Raw genomic sequence first — 21185 nt, 5'->3', positions numbered from 1 at the left:
CGTAATTTGTTTAATCCATTTTGACTTGTTATTGTGCCTCTTTGGGTTGTCCCATAGGTTTTTCCAAAACTTAGTGTATTTTCTTTGTCTTTGGTATTCATATTTATATTTTCTTTAAGGTTATCATTCCTGCAGCAATCAATTTTCTTGTAAAACTGGTGCTGATTTGAGCGAAACATCGAATTTTGCTTGTACTGTTCAATGCGTGCACTGTATCTTCTTATTTTAGCTGCAACTGCAACTATTTTTTGCTTCACTTCCTCTAATACTTCATCAATAGGTCGTGTTCCAGTATTATATCTCTTTATGAGGTTATTTCGGATTTTCGTGTTTTTCAGCTTCTTTTCCTTAAGGATTTTTAAATTGCTCACGTCTACTCTCAGTTTAAGAATTTTATTCTCCAGTCGATGCTTCCATTTTGGTTCCTGAGCCTTACTGCTTTTGGGTACACTAATCTTGTATCCTAATTCAGATGTTACGACGTAGGCTATTGAGTATATAAGTTGATTCGTTTGCCCAATAGTTCCAGTAGGAAAATCCCTTGCAGCTCTATTAGCCTCTTGTAAAAGTCTTCAGTTTTTGTTGAGGTGCTTGTCTCAATACAGGAAGCCCAACTCGTTCCTGGTTGCTGTTCATTTGCTCTTGCGAGTTCTTGTTAATTTTTCTTGCGAGTTCTTGTTTCTTATGATAGCTTCCTTTCAACTATTAGTATATTTTCAAAGTTTTCAGCATTCTGCACGTTGGAATCTGGTTCTGCTCCATATTCTTGGTCACTTCAGGGTCAGTAAAGTCTCCTTTTATAGCTTGAGGTTTCAGTGCTTCCAGCTCAAGTTCACGTTCACTATATATCTTGCGTTTGATAATGAAGCTGCGTTGATGCATCAGCCTTTCGAATAAAATTTCAGAATTTGGGTGTCATTCAAGCCAAAGTTGAAACATTCGTTTCTGATATATATATATATATATATATATATACACACACACACACACACACACACGGCTGTTGTACTATCGCTTAGCAACTTACATATCTTTCACTCTTGGCATTATGATAGCAAATGTTCTATTTAATACAAATGACAGTCTTTGCAGTACTAATTTCTAATAAGTGATATCAGATGATATATTAAATTGCTTGGTTTGCACAAAACGGAAGTTATATAAGGGTTCAGTTCACTAAAAATTTCATCATAACTGACCAAGAAGTTTGAGATGTCAAACATTTAACGAGATTGATATGCGAAACACACACACACACACACACACACACACACACACACACACACACACACACACACACACACACACACACACACACACACACACACACACACACACACACACACACACACACACACACACACACACACACACACACACACACACACACACACACACACACACACACACACACACACACACACACACACACACACATCCCAGTCACAAAGGTCACAAAAGCTAACAAAACATTGCCAAATGTTTCACATAATTACTCATTATTTTTATACGAATTCGAATACCGACAGCGTGATCCAGCAATGTGGAATAATAATTATTTGTTAGAAAAATGTACTTAAAAATCTCTAGCCATAACTCTTTAGAGCAGAGGCACGCATCACTAAACAGTGATTAAATAACTGAAAACGTAGTTCACGCAACACAATTATGTCGCTTGAAACATACGAATATACAAAAGGGAGGGATAGAACCATCTTTTCCTCATCATCCTAAAGAAATCTAATGGTCCAATGGAAACATTTTTACGAAAACGTTGTTACACTGTATGAATTACAACACATTACAACTCACGGAATGAAACAGATGAGCTAAATACACAGACTTTAAAACTGAAAGACTCTCCTTCAATTTTCATAGGAAGTATCACTTTCTTCTTTTTTTGAAATCGATATTAAACTCAAAGAACCTTTTAGAATACAAACAAAAGAAAAGAAGTTATCTCTTCTTGTACACTTAAATAGTGCTCAGTAAGGATATCAAGTGATACATACAGCTCATCGAATGCTTTTCCAACTTTGGAAATCCTCCGATCATCTACAGAGAACAATGTTTCTGTCTGGATGTGTTTCAGTGGTGTTCGACATTTTAAACCTGAAAATGGTAAAAGTCATTTTTTGCTGAAAGACAGAGACAAAGAGAGAGAGAGAGACTTTCACTTACACAGGTTTTATCCTACTTTCTTGCCTCGTTGCTCTCAAAAACACTTTAAGGTAGGCCAGTTCAAAGGACGCAATAAGCAAGACAGGTTTTCCAATCGTCAATAAATTAGAATTTCTATTCTGCTTTAGGATCACACAATATTTGTGTCAGACCTATTTTGAGATAGGTTTTTTAGTTATATTAAACTAAAGTTTTTATTCAACACGGTAGTTGTCTCCATAATTTTCAAAAATGCATTCGGATCACCGTGCAAGCCTAAAAGAAAGCATTAATTTATTTGCTTTATTTTTAGGAAGCTATGAAATGGAGTGTTGAACTCTTAAGGATGATCTTCGGTTTGAATGCAACGATTTCTTCAAACTAAATATAGTTTAGGTCAAACAGTTTATAATAAACTTAGTTCAAGCATGTGAACTTGCATTTAGAAAATTTAAAAATGTGCTTTTAAAAATTAGTTAGACTGTGATTAGTAGAAATATAATGTGATTCTTTATATCACATTATCACAAACATCACAAATCGAACCACGCCATCTCTCATTATCCTTTTCTTCAAATAGCTAAAGCGATTTGGGTAAATTTCAGATGAATTTGAAAATTTCAGAGTTTTGTGTGCAAATTATAAGACTACTAAATTTATGTGCAATATTAGTTACGAAGTAGCTTGTAGTATTCATAGAATATTCATTCATTACTTTAATCAATCCTATATCTCTACGTTTTTTTTTCATTTTTAATTTGTAAAAGATTTTAAACAACAACGTAAACAAATTATTTTTTTTCATTCACGGGTTTTAAAGCGTATGAAGATTCGTTTACAGAAACTTTTCAACAGCTATCTTCGTGGAACAAATATTAATATTGCCTATCATAAATTTCCCTATAGTGATTATAAGTTAATTTAAAAATAAAAACGTTTAAAAACATCTTGTATTTAAAAAAAGTAAAGAAATAGACTTCATTAAAAAAAGGGAGGGGGATCACAAATTTTCTGATGATACATACACATATGAGATCGATAATAATAATAATAATAATAATAATAATAATAATAATAACCATTTTTCATCCAAAAGTTTTAAAAATATTAATTCCATATTATTAATTACCATTTTTCTAGCTGCAAAACAGCAATCATTTTTGAGGTTAAGAAAGAAAAAATATTGCGAATGTTGATAGCTCTTATCAAATACAAAATAAATTAGATAATTCGTTTTCGTGATTTATTTCCAATATACGTAGAAAACAATTGGAACAGTCAGATGAAAAGACTATTCGTGTCTATTCTCTCAAATGAACTTCATGAACACTAACTGCCACGTGTACATGTATCTATGAGCTCACTTAGTTTTCTACTCTTTTTGCTATTATGAAAGGGTTAATGAATTTGAAAAGCCTTCAATTGTATCAGCAATGTTTCACTAGCTATCCAATAGCATTCAGAGCATCGCAACATTTACTTATTTTGTTTTACGGCATCATTTTATGGAAATGTTAGAATCAAGATCGTAAACCATGAGGAATTGAATGATGATTTGGATTTTGAATCACACACATACAAAGAGAGAGAGAGAGAGAGAGAGAGAGAGAGAGAGAGAGAGGCGTAGTCTTCATTCAACCTTGTCGCATCTCCCATTCATACACTGCTTTTGGACTGATTCGTGTCTCGGTCATTACCATTAGAATAATGAAGAATTTACGAGGTACCGAAAATACATAATTTATAAGCAAGCTGCAAGCATCAGAAGTACAAAGAATTCTTTACTGAAATGTGATATCTCCAATCGTTTTTAAACCAAATAATTTCGGCCATTGTGTAATAGTTCTCAATGTTTGTGTAGACGAAGATAGCTAGAAATAGACTGATGGATGGATAATCAATAGTTATTCTTTGAACGTCATCGTCCTTTGGCAAGGATGACTCGATGTACTTAACTCTAGTCCTTTAACAGGAACGGTTTTACTTAAAACGAAGAACAAAAATCCAAGGTTTGCTATGTTAACTTGGAAATTAGACAGTATTGGTGACCTCTGACTGAAGTGCATTAAAACGCCTTTTTCGACTCTGCAGCTGCCAACTCCGCCGCTGCCTCTACCATTAGCATGGGCAAACCTCTTCACGGCTGGCATCAACGATATCCGCTATCATTCCGCTGATGTAGTTCGGGCGTCACAATTGCAAGGAGATCAGCACAGCGTGCCAAAACAAATTGTCGTTAAATAGTTAGAAGCTATAAACGCTGCATCGTAGTGTGTGCTTTGAACATCATCGTGATGTTCTGCTTTTGACACCTACCACAAAAATCGAGAGCGTTAGCGGATGAATACCGCCGTACGGCGTGTCATCCAACGCAGCTTTATCTCACTGTAGAGAAGGGGCTGTAGCATTTAGTTGCAAGAAGAAACGCGCGGGCGTTGTGTTGGCGTTGTGTTGAACAGCCCCAGTGTACTCCGCTTTTTTGTTTCTCTTCCAATTCTGTTCGGCATCTTTTTTTTGTTCCACTTGTTATCGTATTCCTTTTGTTTTCTGCTTGGAGCCGAAAGTAAGTTCTTGTTCACACCACCGCTTTGTGGAGAGCACAAACACAGCAGACATTACGGAACGCCACAGGAACCAGACCTCTCGCGGCTTCGGCAAGCAATTAGACACCGTCTTAAATCTGCTGGAGACGTTGGACACAAAGGCGTTGCCTGGAGAAGACGGGTCACCCAAAACCAAAGGTAAGCCACATTCATTCATTTAAAAAAAGAAAGTAATCACCCTAGCGAAATACAGTATAAGCTTTATTGGTATTGCTTCTCGCAATCTCTGCGTTGTACGATCAAATTTTGTTCGGAATATATGTGAACGATATGTCGTAAAAATCTGAGCCTGTGATTCAAATATCACAAGCGTAACCCGTCATTCTTAATTGCGACAATAACGAGAGTATACATAGTATTACTTTGAACTTAGAATTTAACTGCACGAAGACAGTCGAATGTGAAGATTCAAAGTTTATAAATTGCAATCATAATTTTGAATTTTTTTTAAATTAGCAATTAAAGAACATTACATGTTGATGATTCATTCTAACTAAGAAAATCCTTCATGGAGTGTGGTTAATAAGAATTAGCCAATTGCTGCAAACCATATATATGAAAAGATTTATCGTATTTTTTTATATACACACGAACACATAATATTTCTGGTTCGCTCTTATAGGAGAAAATTCATTCATCTTGATACTTGAATACTAAATAATGCATGGATTAGATGAATATTTAATAATTCGATTATAGCCCTAATGAATTATTTTGTTTTAAATGAGGTATTTTTCCGTGTATAATACTAACTTTTGATGAAATTATAAAAATATCATTTTTAAGTTATGCAAAATGGGCTGAAGGATATTTTACGTCCATTTAAAGCTAAACATGAGTGTTTCAAGTAGACTAACTGCATTTTTAAATAAAGGTAAGTTATTATTTTCCGATATTTTTCTTGTGCATCTTCAGTTCAAAGTCCATTTAAACTTATGAGTGTGTTTAGTAATAAAGACAAATTATTAAACCTCAGTCTCATTCCCCCCCCCCCCCCCATCATCATTATACGTTCTTTTTCTATTCGTTTGGCGTTCCTGCATGATATCCTCCAAAAGCGATCTGCACCGTTAGACACGGAGTCAGCGTCGTCAATAATTCACGAAAAGGTTTCAGGCTATCCCGTTCTCTTCACTAGTGAGTTGCCTTTCTGAACGCCACCAGACTACTCTCTCTCTCTCTCTCTCTTACGCTCATACGCTCTCTTTCTCTCTTCTCTCGCTGCGAGTCTTCCTCTAGCAGCCACTCGTAGTACCACGGTGGTCCCCCTTTTGAAAAGTGGTAATGACCCATCCGACGAGACCGTGATATCGGTTGTGAGTGAACGCGAGTATGTATGTGAGTGTGTGTGTGTGTGTGCCTGTGTTTCTGTGCATGTGTGCGTGTATGTATGTATGTATGTATGTGTGCGTGCGTGCGTGCGTGCATGCGCTTATGTGTCTGTGTGTACGTGCGCGCACGCGTCTGATCTCCCGTTTCTGAAAGTGCAGCGGCATACAAAAGGGATTTAGAGGCACCGGTAAATGTGGCTTCCCCGCGGAACTTGGCCGCTATTCTGGATAGATTGAGCATAAGGGGGAGTCGGGAATAATTATGAAATATAGGGAGACTGTAACACTACAGATATGACTTGTCACAAAAACTAGATGGTAGTGCGTTTAACACAGAATTTGAGATTTTATTAAGCATTTAGCCGTTTAAATGTTTCAAACCAGACAGATACATCGAGTTTTCTAAATGGTAGAAGTGCACCATAAGTAACTTAGCGATGTTTGTGTTCCTTAAAGATATTTTGTATATTAAAGAGTTTATCTCTTTTCTGTTTCATTTAATATTATTAATTAAATTGCTCGTTCTGTCTCTTCGTTCTATCAATAATTTAATTTATTTTTCTTGTATCGATTGTTACTTCAGGGTAAGAGAAAATAAAAAATAATTCGCCCTTTTGAACTTGATATCCGTCTGCAAAATATTTGCATGGCTTATGTAATCTGAATTATCAGATAGTGGGATGTGCCATTTTTGTTAAAAAATACTAAATTATTTTATTTTTATTAATTGTTTAATTAACGATTTGTGACATTTCAAAAATTAATTTTTACGATAGCAAAACTACCAACATCAATCACATGTGCAGTAAAATAAGACCTTCCGGATGCATCATGAGAACTGTAGAAGTACACCGATGCTGTACTCTCACCGATGCAAGTTTTGAAAATAAAGAAGCAACTTTGCGAGCTGTTTGGAGAAACCAACTTGTTAAAATAAAAACTTTGGGTTATCATCCTCTTCATACTGTTATTGAATTTTTATTCGGTTATGTTTTGTTCTATAAAACTTTATTAATTTTGTAAATGTATCAATTCCTTGTAATATTAATTTAGAAAATTCTTTGGAATATTTCTCTGGGATTCGATTTCTTCCAACTAAATAACAATACATGTTACGCCTGCTGCTTGTAAATATTAAAATAACTTATTCATAATTTCTTTATTTAATTTACTTCATAATTCTTTATCAGTATTATAGGTTTCTGTAAAACTGAAGACTAGTGAAGTTTGTACATTTTCGCCTCTAGATTATCATGCGATAGCATGCACAGTCCGGCTAGTGAATCCTAAAACAGATGTATTTGTAATTAATATAGCAGTATAATAATACGCATATATATATTAAATAAATTACGATTTAAATGTATGATAACTTATAATTAAACTATCCAAGATTTATCAAAATATTTAAGATTTAAAAAACGGTTAATTATGATCAGTACAAGACGAAAATGCCAATTTCGAGAAACGTGGACAAAGAATTGAGATAAAAGAGTATTAAAACACTTGAAATAAAGTACCTTAGCTACAGACTATCCCTATGCGTTTTATGTACGAATAAGAATTTCCATACCATTTTAATTTATAGAAACCACATAAATAAATAAAACTGCATGTGAGAAATTATTTTACTCTGAAAAAATATATAATGAAATAAAATCTTAGAAAATGAAAATAAAAACTGTATTTAGTGCAAACAAAGGAAGATACTAAATCAGAACAATATATAGCAATGATAACATTATTGATTTGCACATTTTATGTCTCCAACTACATTTAAGACAGACATAGCATTATTTCATATCATGCACTTGTAAGTATTCTTTCCTTTTTAGTAGATAATAAAACATCATCCAAGAAACACACACACACAACGGTCTCCTAGCCATAAGTAAGTATATGTAATATGAAACACTGTCTGGGGCATCATTAGCAACAACAAACTGTGTATAATTAGAAACACCGCGTGTAAGAATGTTAGTTTATTATTATTAATAATAACATACCAAACACTGGTGATCCTTCTATAGGACAATATATACGAATGGGTATTACTTAGTGGAAAGTAAAGTGATGTCATGTTGCTGGAACGAAACTATTATTGTAATTGATAAATTATGCAATAGATGACAACGACGCCCCCCCCCCCATTAGTAAGGATAAAGGCTTATCAATTAAAGGTGTTATTTCTGCAAATTTGCTCTCAGAATGTCGAGTTTTTTCATCTGCAAAACAAGGCATGCCCACAAGAGAATATGCATATTTACTAACGTCCTAGTTTATGAAAATAAGAGTAATTGCCATGACCTTACAAAAATTAGGATTACAATCAGGTTTTATCTTATACTGAAATGTAATCTTACCACAGGAGACAGAAGCATTCTTTTCAACTTTGTTGACAATAAAGGAATATCACCAGTTGTAAGTCATGTACGCATCTAGAGGCAAAAATTACTGAGAAGGAAAAACCCTTTTTATAATGTCATGCATTGGCAATACCTACAGTTGAGCCATTCGAGCACGGTTGGACTAGTGTTGATCTCATTACCAAGTTCGTTTCCATTTATACAGTCGTATACATTGCTGCATTATCAGTAAATGATGCACAGAGAAATAGAGAAGATAGAACCTCATTGAACAAAAGTGAATGTGTTTGTTGTGAAGCAGTGCACTTTCTGGCGAATATAGAACCGCGATCTGTTTTCACACTTCCACGTGTGCATGTTCCACGTGCTCTTTTTTGGCTCTTCGCCACTAAACTGAGTCAGGTACTCCAAAACAGCATGAATAGCGATCCATTTCACTTCATGATACTGTGCCAGTTTGGAATCACTCCGTGATTTACAATCTTTGTAGATGTAAAACCTAATATTTGCTTTCCTTTGAACATCACAAATTCTGCACTGAAGTTTCCTAACCAAAAATTACCTAAGGATAAAATAACGTAAGTTCTTTGATCATCATTGAATGTTATTGAAATATTGGAAGTAATTAATTTAAGTGTAAAACATGAATTTTATTTGAACATTTCTTTCATAGATTTGTTAATTTCAATACTACCATCGTTTTGTTTTTCTCATTTATAAAATAGCTCTGATACTCTTTGTAGGACTAACGCTAGCTACGTATTTATTTAGAAACTTCTCATCTCGTAATACATAGTTTACAATATAAGAATTTATCATTGTACAAATAGAAATAGTAATATACTACGTATTACTATAATCAAATAATAACCCGAATGATTAAACATCGAGACATTATCTCGAATGTTTAAAGAGCATGCGCTTTTCAACTTCAAATGAATGATTTGTTATTTTTGTACATTTCACTTTGATAATGAGAGAATATATGGATCTATTCTTATCATACTCTCGAACTATTATTTTCAATTTTTTTATCTTAATCCCTTCTAATAAATTTCCTTATTTTTTCTGAATTCTTCATACTGCATTTTTTTATAGTTTATGTTTCTTGTTTTCGTTATATGGGCATCTTTTTTCGTTTTTTCTACCTGATTTCCTCTTTTTTATTTCCTTAACATTTTAGGTGATAGACGACTTTTAAATTAGTAGATAATGTTAGCAGCTGATACGAGAAAATCATATGCTTATTTAAGGCTCAAAGTGGCTTTAAAAATAAGATGCTCTATTTCTAAATCAGAGATTCCGGACTATGGAATAAATAGCCTTTTAAACACCACTGACGTGCTCTACAAGAAAGAGCATATACGAGGATATAAGAACATAAGTTACCTTCATAACTCTGCTGCTTACATAAACTATAAAAAATGCAGTAAGAAGAATTCAGAAAAAATAAATACATTTATTAGAAGGGATTAAGATAAAAAAATTGAAAATAATTGTTCGAGAGTATGATAAGAATAGATCCATATATTCTCTCATTATCAAAGTGAAATGTACAAAAATAACAAATCATTCATTTGAAGTTGAAAAGTGCATGCTCTTTAAACATTCGAGATAATGTCTCGATGTTTAATCATTCAGGTTATTATTTGATTATAGTAATACGTATTATATTACTATTTCTATTTGTACAATGATAAATTCTTATATTGTAAACTATATATTACGAGATGAGAAGTTTCTAAATAAATAAGTATGTTCTTCCTTGCGGTTATATTAGTTGCTTTCATATCATTTTGTTCTAGGTGTTTATCAGAACTTTCCAGACTCCTCTAACCCCCAAATATAGGTTAATAATTTTTTTGTAGGTTGGATTCACCTAGAAATGTTGCCCTATAGAATAGTGTCATCAAGTTGTTCTCATTTATACCTTGAATTTAGAAGTGAATTACTGCATTACTGGTATGATAAGCATCAGTCTTCAAGGTCTCTTCCTATTCTGCTAAAATCATCCGATTATTTCTAATAATCGCAGTTCTTACTGTTTTCAATACGTTCAAATTAGTTTCTCAATCCTCATTTTTCATTGCCTCATTTTGGTCGGTTACTTATCGGAGATTACAAAATATTATCGAATTCGAGACACTATCCACTTTTCTTCCATAAACTACTAATAATCAATACTTGAATCCATTCCCATCGCTGGGTAGCTTGGACTCATATATATCGTTATTGTTTTTCTACTATATTTCTCTATTTTGCATCTTGAAAAAAAATTGGTTAATAATTAATTTATACGCGTTTTAGAATAAAAAACAACATTAATGCAATAAGTAGTTCCCATTAAAATGAAAAAATGCAGTGTTTAAAATTACTTAAAGCCTTTCTTCCGAGCATTACTTCTTTAGAATTTGAAAAAAAAAAAAAAAACGGATTGGCCACCTCTAACACCAATCACCGAAGCCCATCGTCATTATGATATCGTTCATAATTTTTCTTTTTCACTTTATAATAGATATTTTCATAAAGGATAAAGACAATGTATTTCACTCTCTTAATTTTTATGCTTCTCTATAATTTGTTTTACAGTAAATTATCTTACCGAGGTATGATATCTTCTATTCATAAATTATGCTTACATTATTACAAGTCTGTTTTGCAATTCGCCCTCAATTTTGTTTTGATTATTGAGTATGAAATGTGCGTATCAAGTTTACTTGACCATAATGTTCACATATTTCTAAAATACTGATTTAAGAATTATTCTTTTTCAAATATTGCCAGCAAAGGTTGGTCGATTGGTAGAGCCTCTGCTACTAATGGCTCGCAAAAAGTTAAGCAAATTTAAGCGCAATTAGTAGTTGGAAGGGATTAATCGTTCTATGCTGTTGGCACACTCTCCCTCGATGAGTCTTTGGACTCCCTGAAGGCGTCACATAAAAATAATAAATATTGCTTCAATCACATTTACATATCTTAATTTCAGATATTTTCAGGGTTTTTTTTTGTTATATCATAAATACGGAATAGCACTTTTATGCTAATTATTATTTCTAAAACATAAATTTTCGTGTATCTACTGTTCAAAGATATTAATATTAGGTTAGCTAAAATGACTAAAAATAGATATCAGTTCCCGAATATATACTTATTCAGTACGCCAATAAATCTATTAATTAAAAAAAACATACAAATAAGTTTGTTTTTAGAGGTATGTAAATATGGAAACATATCTAAATATCCTTGACAGAAAAGATGATAATCTTCTTGTAGAATATTTTGTGCTACGAAAATCTTTTAAATATTTATATAATTATTTAAAGGGTTTCTGTAGCATAGAACTTGTAATAGGGTTGAAAATTAGTAAAATTTGTATAAATCAGGAAACTAATTCGAAAAGTAAAGATCCGAATATGTATAAGGCGATTAAAATATAGAAATTGGAAACATTAAATAGCAATTTATGAATAAAAACCAATAAAATCATAAATTATGACATAAGAAAAAGCAAAACCTTTTCTTATTCTTTTTCTAAAGAAAACCGTTTAGCAGTTTTAAATTATTCTAATTAATGTAAGCGCATTTCAGCAATTTCATATCAGCATTATCTTTTCCCTTTAGCTTTGCTATTTTACTTTTCTTAGATTAATCTCTTATAATTCCCATATTTTCAAAATTTTGAATATATGATTTAGAAAGAGTATCGTTCTGCCTAATTTATTAAGATCTGCGGTGCCTTGTCCGTCTACTGCATGTGTTTACCGGCTGATTTGCAGAAATAACTCAGCCACTTCAGGCAACCTGAATAATGTTCAATTTCTATTACTGCATCAAGTGGCCATAATTTACTATAATGTTCCTATTCCCTGTTTTGATATTCACCACATATTTCTATAGATAAATGAAATATTTCATAATCATATATGCTGTACTATGTCTGCCATCAATTTGCCAAAATCAGCAAATTTGAGTACACGAGATCCATTTGATTGATAATTGCGAAAAACAATAAAAGAAGATTAGAATGTGTAGGACACTTGTGAGAAACAACTAAAGTTTGAAGGACAGATCTGTCACTACAGAAACAAAGCTGAGGATTCTGTTTTATTCAGGAGCAACGTATGGATATAAACTTGAAATCTAAAGACGTGTGATAGGAAAAACGATGTTTTTGAGATGTATTGTTACAGGAGATTGTTGAGGAACTCATGCGCTGAAAAGATGACAAGCGACGGGTTCTAGAAATCGGCAGAACTTTGAGACTTAAGAGCATTCACAGAAGAAAGCTGAAATACCTTGGACACAATCAAAAAGAATGGAAGGAGGATTTCGCAAAACAGTAATAGACGGTAAAGTTCCTGGGAAAAGAGAAAGTGGTAGATCCTCAACGAGATCGATGGATGAATAGTGAGTGACTGATTTCCGGAGAGACGAAGCCTCAAGAAAAGCTTGCAATAGGGTTAACTAGAAAGAATTCATGAGGCATACACATCGAAGTGCAGTTTAAAAATATGCCATGTACTGATGTCCTGTAAAATTATGGATACAGTCTGCCTCGAAATCTGATTTTTTTGTTATTTCTTTTACATTTATTTCTCTTAAGATGCATGTTATCAAATGAATAATCACCTATTGCATTCATTTTGCAATATGTACATTATTACAGGACATTGCCTGAACGGATTTTATTCAAGTTTATTTTATTTTATTTTTTATTCATTAATTATTATTTTTTCCGTGCATTCTTAAAAATTGTTAAGCCTCACTAATTTTTGTTTTAATCGGATATTTTACAGCTACGAAACAAAACAGAAGGGGAAAACCGTGATAAGTTAATTCCATTCAGCTCATTCGCTGTTTGCAATTAAGTTAAATGCAGGATTTAGGATACACTCTAGATGTTCGTTATTCGAGTATGCATTCAATCGGATATTTCGTTCGCAAAACCTGAACGAAATAATTCGAACTTATATTCAAAATTCCACAGATGACTGGATGGAACTGAAGGAAATTGGGTATTTTTTTATGTGAATCCTATTCAAGAAAAGTTGCGAACGTATAGCATATAAGTATCACTCGTGGACATAAATTTCAATTGGACCACTTGTGATAGCAAAATTAGGCAAAATAAAATTAGATATGTAGAGTATATAAGCGAAAAATGGCTTGATATATCATAACTGCTCTTATTTTTGAGGCACGTGTCGAATTTTTACAAAAACGCTATCACTTGTAGGGGATCACCGAATAAATAAGTAAATTTATAACAAATATCATGATAGTTATTTGGAAAAGAACAGAAATATTGACAATTATAAGAGAAAATACTCTTCTGAGTATATAATCGAATATATATATATGTGTGTGCGTTTAGAAAAGTAATTTTCATTGTAAAATAAGTCCAAGCTCAACACTGCCTGAGGAAAGATTATACTTTTTTCGCCATTTTGTAAAGGAGAAGAGATTACATTTAAAAATATGTTAGAATAATATTTAATTTTCTTGTGGATAAGGTTTTCCTATTTATGGCATTTTTTGTCAGTCTTCCTTATTATAAGTATACTATTCCAAATGTAGGAGTAGTCTTCCTTGCCGCCAGTATTTCTCTATACTACCTCTCGATTATCGCAATTCATTTGAGTTTTGTTTCTTATCTTATAGAACAAATTTTGACTACTTGGTTTTAGACCCTCGGAGAGTACTCTGCCTCTTACTAATCAACGAAGGAAATTATTATTAATATTATTCGAAAGCGATACTTCGAAAAGGTAACTGTTCTCCTACACTGTATTTTTAAAAGAAAACCTAACGATAGGTAAGGAAGTTACAAAATTAGCAGTTTATCTAATGCCTCTTCTATTATTATTTAAATTTAAATATAATTTAAATTTATCTAATCGGATAATTAGGACTTTTCTCACTTCATTTCAAATTAAAATTATATGCAGGAACCCCCTCTCAAGTTGATTTCCAGTTTAAATTTAAAATATTGTTTGCATGATATATTTTCTCAGAATTTTCACATTTTGCGGAAAAAAAAAATATATATATATATATATAGGCACACCGTACGAGCGGGGTTTGTGTGCAGTAAGTTCGCTCCTCGACACCTGATTGATGAATCTATCTTTATGTGCAGGTGTTGGAGGGGGAATTCAAAATATTGCAGGCTACGAAAAAAATTACAATGAAATTATTCTCAGATATAATACTTGTACTGAGCTTATAAATTATAATTAATATTTAGTAGTTTAAAATGTTATGATTGGGAAAAAAATAATCCAAGTATATTCTACTATTTGGGCATGGATAAACTCAAAATTGTACAAGATTAAACGGAGCTAAAAATAGCAATGGAAGTTGACACATTCTGAACAGTATGCAGTAAGGAAGTTTGAACTGCAAATGCGTTTTATCATTCATTTTTAGAAACTTCTTCATATAGACAGAAAGACGAAATTATTCTCATTTTTTTTAAAATCTATGGTCAGGACGCTATTCAACTTTGAGATCTATAACTAAGAAAAGAAGACTGATTTTTTGTGTAAAGCTTAGAGATAAAATGAATAAAATCTAATTTGACTGAAACTTAAAAAATGCTATTAGGAGAACGAATGATTCATATTCTAGGGATATGCTTACATTTCTCAGCAAATATTGGTCCTAGGACAAATGCTCCTAGTACGATGGAATGCTAAAGGTTAGTTAGATTTGAAGAAATGTCATTTTAATGGAGGAGTGGTTAATAGTTGCAATAAACTGCTGGAAAATATTGTTAGATAGATATGTTAAACAAATAATTCAAGGAAGTTCTAAATAATTCTTTGAAGAGCACTGATTTAGTATAGGTGATATTTCTTGCGGCTTTTAAATAGATGTATTTTTATTTTAATGATAATTTTTGTTCAAGACTAACAAGCACATTTTGTTATTAATGATTCTTGTGTTTGACAACGATGTTGTATACGGTTTGAATTATTTTCTTTCTTGCATTGCATTTAATGTTAATTTTAAATAATCTTTAATCAAAGAACAGATAAGTTCCAATTATCATATGGGCATTGATCTCTAGCTCAACACACAACAGTAACGAAACGAAGATAAGTAGAGAGCCACTCCAGATATAAAAGTAATCTTAATAAACATTCCCAAAGGAAATGAACACACTTGAGCTGCTGTTAAGGTGAAAAATAAATTGGAAATAATTTACGAATTAAAAGATTCGCGAAATTTTAGTAGCATCTTGCAGTATGCAAAATAGTAATTCTATACATGTTACACGAGAGCGCCCTCAGATAAAATAAAGATGAATGTCTGTGGATGTTTATGAATTATTCAAAATTTGCAATCCGTTTCAGAGTCAAACACTGAGGGGTTGTGAATAATTCGTTTCCAAAATTTCCATAATAAGGGAATATATGGAAACTTTTCGAATTATTAGATGATAATCGACTGAGTACAATTAACGTCTTTATTATCCATCTTTATCATATTAAGAGGATTTGCGTTAAGTGAGGAATAATTTATTTTCTCTTTCTTTCCTTCTATTTTTCAAAACAAGGTTTCTCACTATTTACCAAGTATCACTTTCATTTTGATAATTATCTTCCTTCTTAAACTTGCAGTTGAATTTATCAAATGCATTAACAGAAAATAATAAATGAAATAAAATCACATATTAATTACAAAGCAAATGATTTAATATCAGAATGACTGGAATGATGTAAGGTGAGGATAATATACACTCAATAGAATTTGCATTCCTTAAAACCTGGGATCGAATCTCGTCTAGAGTACCAAAAACACTCATAAAGATTTTTCAAATGAACTGAATTACACACACATATAGGTCATTTTTGCATTTTCAACAGCGCATATGTCCTATTCAAACTCATCACGAATTCAAGTTCAGAAAATGTGCTCCCAGAGAAACATAAAATCTCTCATTTCTGCAAGTTTATGTATAGGAGACACTTTACTTCAGCTGTATTAATCACATTATACAAACTTTAGATTTATTACCTTGCATGTAATACTGATTTTAACTACATTCGGTCCAAATCTGTCCTAAAATACTATGCCATGTGGTGATGACACAGAATAAACCTTGCTAATAATCATTGACTCACTTCAAAAGGGAGCAATCTCATTAATTCATGACCTCCCCGCCCTCTTTGTCTGAGTCATTCTATTCTCTGTTACACAGACTACCTGTTTCTACTTCATGCATTTTTACAGGTACTTCATGAGTGAGTTGTCATGTCCAGATAAAAAAATGTCGGCTACATTAGATTACGAATACATATTGAGTTGAGAATAGTGGTTGTAAAAGATATATACATCGTTTATATAGATACGATTGTTTATCAAGTATCGGAATATATAAGTAGGTTAATCAATAGACCAAATGAAACATTGCTCTGTTAACGACCATAATACCCTATTACAAACACAGTAATGATATCACAATTATAGCCTCCGCTCGTATTTCATGGAATAGCATGCAGTATGTTTTTTGTAGTTTGAGTATCGTTTCACCGTACTTATTTAGTAGTATGATTATTATTTTTTTGCTGTGTTTTCGTTTGAATATATCAGTATACGTAACACTTTATGCTGCGCATGGTATTGTATATTAATTCTGTGTTTATTTATCAACGTTAATACAAAAAAGATAAATCTGGGTACTGTTCACGTTTTTCGAGTTTCCTTGATAATGTACTTGAGTATATGAAACCAATTTTTGTCTTTTTTTAAAGCTTCACTATCCAGACTTTATATGAAACCGCTTTGGTTTTTTTTAAGAGATTTGAAACAGGCTTCTGCTCGTCTTTCATAAGATAGAGGTCTACGCATAGATTTCCTAATCGATGGCCGCGATATAAGCAGCTGGTATATATATATATATACTATTAATTGAAGAGAGAGAGAGAGAGAGAGAGGAGGGGGGAGAGTTGATGTTAACAGCAGAATATAACCTCTTCACCAAAGCTATGATTAGATGTTGTTATGACAACAATGAGATGTTTCTTTGTTGGTACAATTTGCATTTTACATGGTTTTCTTTCAATGTTTTACAATATTCAGTTTCTTTCAAATTGCCCAACATATATTGAGCAGCGTGAGTGTTGTGCATTTATGCACATCGTATTTGTACTATGGGGTTGCAACCGCTCATCGATAAGTCACGTTATGTGATAAGTCAATACGTGTGACTAAGGCTCATCCCCTAAGGCCTTTGGCTGCCATCTCCGTTGGGAGGACTATGTAACATTGTAGCTTATCGTAATCTGGCTATTACTGAAATGGCTACATATGAGAGCGAAATTGAGTGATTAACATTCGCTATATTTCTGGTGAATCATTCGTATTTTAGATAAATTCTATACTGATAAGCGGACATTATTGTATAAACTGATATATATAAGTGTTGGTCACTTTTTTTTTGGCTTTCCATAAGAAATAGCATTTTAGTTGTTCAAACTTCTGATATGCAGCATCAGAAGGACGCATGAGAAAACAGTAGCTATTACTTAGAGAGAGAGAATAGACTCTTATTCTCGGAATTAAAAAAAAAAATTGGGGGAGAGCTACCTAAATTGAAAAAAATCATATTTTCTGGTTCTTCTTACCTAATATGACTAATTTGTCTTCTTTCTTTTACTAATGTTTTTATACGCATATTTATGAGATTCCTAACACATAATTCTCAACAGAAACCCAACAGAAATAGAAACAATTTGGACAAAACACTTTTCGCAATTACTTAAAAATAACAGTATCCTCATCAAGTATATCATGCCATGCAAATAGATCAAACAGAATCCAAACAAAAAACAATGATCACGATGTGTAGTAGATTCACAGATTTTTCGTTTTCCACGTGCGGTAAGCATTTTGATTTTTTAGAGAGCCATCCTGAAAACTCACTCAGCAGCAACTTACAGGTATTCACAAAACGATCGCGATATTCTAAATACAAAGATGTATTGAAAAAAATTATGATACAGCAGTAACAAATACTATAAAATATTCGTACACATTGAAGCGTAAATATTTTAAAATGGGTGTAAAAAAGTTCGATGTGATTTCATATGATGCTCATAAATGCTTTTCAACTAAAGATGAGTTAGCCGTTCTCACAGGGAAGACAGCAAAGGTTTCTTCCCAGAAAAAGATTTCATACCACAAAAACGATCATATCCAGCGTACAGATAAAATACTGGCCTGATCGCCTTAGTTGTTTCGATTAATTCCAAAGAACAACAGTAGATCGAAAACATTCGATCACAGATCAAACCTGCTCACTCAACTCTTTGCTACATGGGCTCCAAAACTTCCAGAAAAACCGTGGGCATGTTGTTTCTAATTGTGCTTTTTAATCCTGGTAGTGAAATCGCTTTCAATGAGTGCACTTTTTTTCATTATATAATCTCATCGAAAAAAGGAAGCTGTGAAACAAAGATTACGATGCCTCCAGGAACTGATCCTTTTCTCTTTGAACCTGTTGAGGAAACAGGTATCTAAACTTCTCTAGCCACGTGTAGACTTAACGTTTCTTATCACTGATACTTTCTTTCAACTGATTATACTATTCCCCCCCCCTTAATATAATCACTTTGAGCAGGTAGATTCTTCATGTAAATCAATGACTTTGTTTGCTATATAAACATATCGAAAGATCACCATAATCAAGATAGTGATATTAGAATGGGACTGGCACGTGTACACACAAAGTGTATTGAAGAAAAATCTGCATTTAAAATATTGGAATTATTTTCTAGAAATCAGGTGATCTAGTGATTGCTTAAGATTATCATATAAATAACTGCGCGTGTTGTATATCGCAATTAAGGGCGATCATATGGTCGGTCTATGATTTTTCTATGTAGTTTATCGAAAGTAATACATAATCGCTTTTGTTAGGATCCATTTGATAGGATTGATCCTGCTGTGGTTTAGACGATCTTAAGTAAGTACTGTGAATAAAGGATCGGCTGTATATTGGTATACCCGATCGTGTATACATGATTAGTATCATTTATGCATGTGTCGCCGAAAACTGGGGTCCATGGGTGACCCAGTATTTCACTAGAATACCACAACATGGCACAGTATGGGAGGTCAACACAGTTTTATTGAGGAATATGTTGAAGGGGGACTGATGACTCTTATATGGAATTATTTTAGCTATTTAAATTCGTTTATAGTACTTTTATTTGAGGATAATCAGACATTTTCAAGTTGCCTCATCTCAGAAATAAAGTACACGTTCACCAGAAAACTATTCCCTTTCCCCTCCTCCCTCATGAAAGCCTGTACCTTTGCCTAAATTCCTGGTACAACCGCAACTATGGCTGAGAGTGTGGTCCGGAAATGTACAATGCAAACGATGACAGAACCATGCGATGTCTTAAGGCTTTATCAGTAACCTAGAATTTCTAAAAGGAAAAATTAATGTTAATTCCATCTTAAAAAGTGAAAAATAAATAAATCTATATTTAATATACCTCAATTTTAGATAGCATTCACAATAATGCGTAAGCACCTATTTGGTTTGCTCTTCTAGGTTTATCCGAAGGCGTATATGTTTATCAGCGCGATGTTGATCGAACGGATTTTGATGAAATTGTATGCATTACTAAACGTTAGCCAGTGATTTCGATTCTCGTGTAAATTAAGTACCTCTGATTCATAATGATATCAAATGATACGATCTTATATGCTAAAGTATCATAATCGTTTAATACAAACTAAAAGGGAATGATTACTGTAATAGATAAAGATCAAATACAATACAGCGGAAAGCCATCAGATTAATTCAAATTTCAATACAATTGCAGAAGATATAAATATCTTGGCTGTAGATAGATAGATGGTGAAATTGAATCTTCAGTAGATTTGTCATCGTCATGGTTTCAGCAATAAGCATTTCGTGATTTATTTAGTTCTTGTGCATCTATTTGAGTAGACAAGAAATAGGATGACAATTTTGCTCGAAACGTATTTTTGTGATTATTTTTTTATATTCTTTATGTGAACCTCATGGTATCCACCTGAAAGTTTCTCTAATCGATCGAAACATTGCTATACAGAGTTACAACAAACAGTAGTGCAACGGGCTTTACAGTACAATGAAGTATTTTACGTGGAGGCTATTTAGGGTAACTTGACAGCTATTAGCATATGAGAAACCGATTGTGCATTGTTCTACTTTTTTTACGTGGGTTGTGCAACATCTGACTCTTGAAGTACATTTTAATGCTGACCGCATTAATATAACTTTGGTAATTGTAATTAGTGCAACATTTTGCACTACGGCTGTATATCATAAAATCTGCGGCAAATATAAGATCGCATTTTTAGGCGAAACAAAGGTTATTTAGCTTCCCTTTCTCTTTTATATCTGTCATAACGCAGTAAATACACAATAAGTAAAATTCGAATAATTAGGGTAGGAATGTGCTATATTTCATTAATTTATTTATGATTTGATTATTAACCCAATGCATCATGTGTAAATTCTAAATAAGTAAGAAGAGTGGTATATATCCGCTAAATTATTTACTAACTGCGCTTAATATTCACGCGATGGAAAGAATACCCGAAAATAATTGGGTAAATAACTACGATTTTTACTAATGAAATTTAGTACTTGAATTTTCTTCTGAAAGAGATAGAAGCATCATTTTTTTCTCATAAAATAACAAACGTCAAAATATATA

The 21185-nt window shown here is 32.7% G+C and overlaps 1 protein-coding gene across 2 annotated transcripts in view; it reads left to right on the top strand.

Moving 5' to 3' along the window:
* The first annotated feature begins 4606 nt into the window (after positions 1–4606).
* LOC150108533 (ELAV-like protein 2) overlaps positions 4607–21185 on the top strand; it is a 192983-nt gene continuing 176404 nt past the window's right edge. For both annotated transcript variants that reach the window (XM_090415961.1, XM_090415959.1), the window contains exon 1: positions 4607–4901. The gene's annotated coding sequence lies outside the window, so the exon portion shown is untranslated. The remainder of the gene's footprint in view (positions 4902–21185) is intronic.

This window comes from Typopeltis vanoorti, chromosome 3 (genome assembly GCF_054136105.1).
Source record: "Typopeltis vanoorti isolate ZY-2024b chromosome 3, IOZ_Tvanoo_1.0, whole genome shotgun sequence".
Taxonomy (NCBI): Eukaryota; Metazoa; Arthropoda; class Arachnida; order Uropygi; family Thelyphonidae; genus Typopeltis; species Typopeltis vanoorti.
The sequence above is the reverse complement of the archived record's forward strand: the minus strand, read 5'-3'. Positions and strand labels throughout refer to the sequence as shown.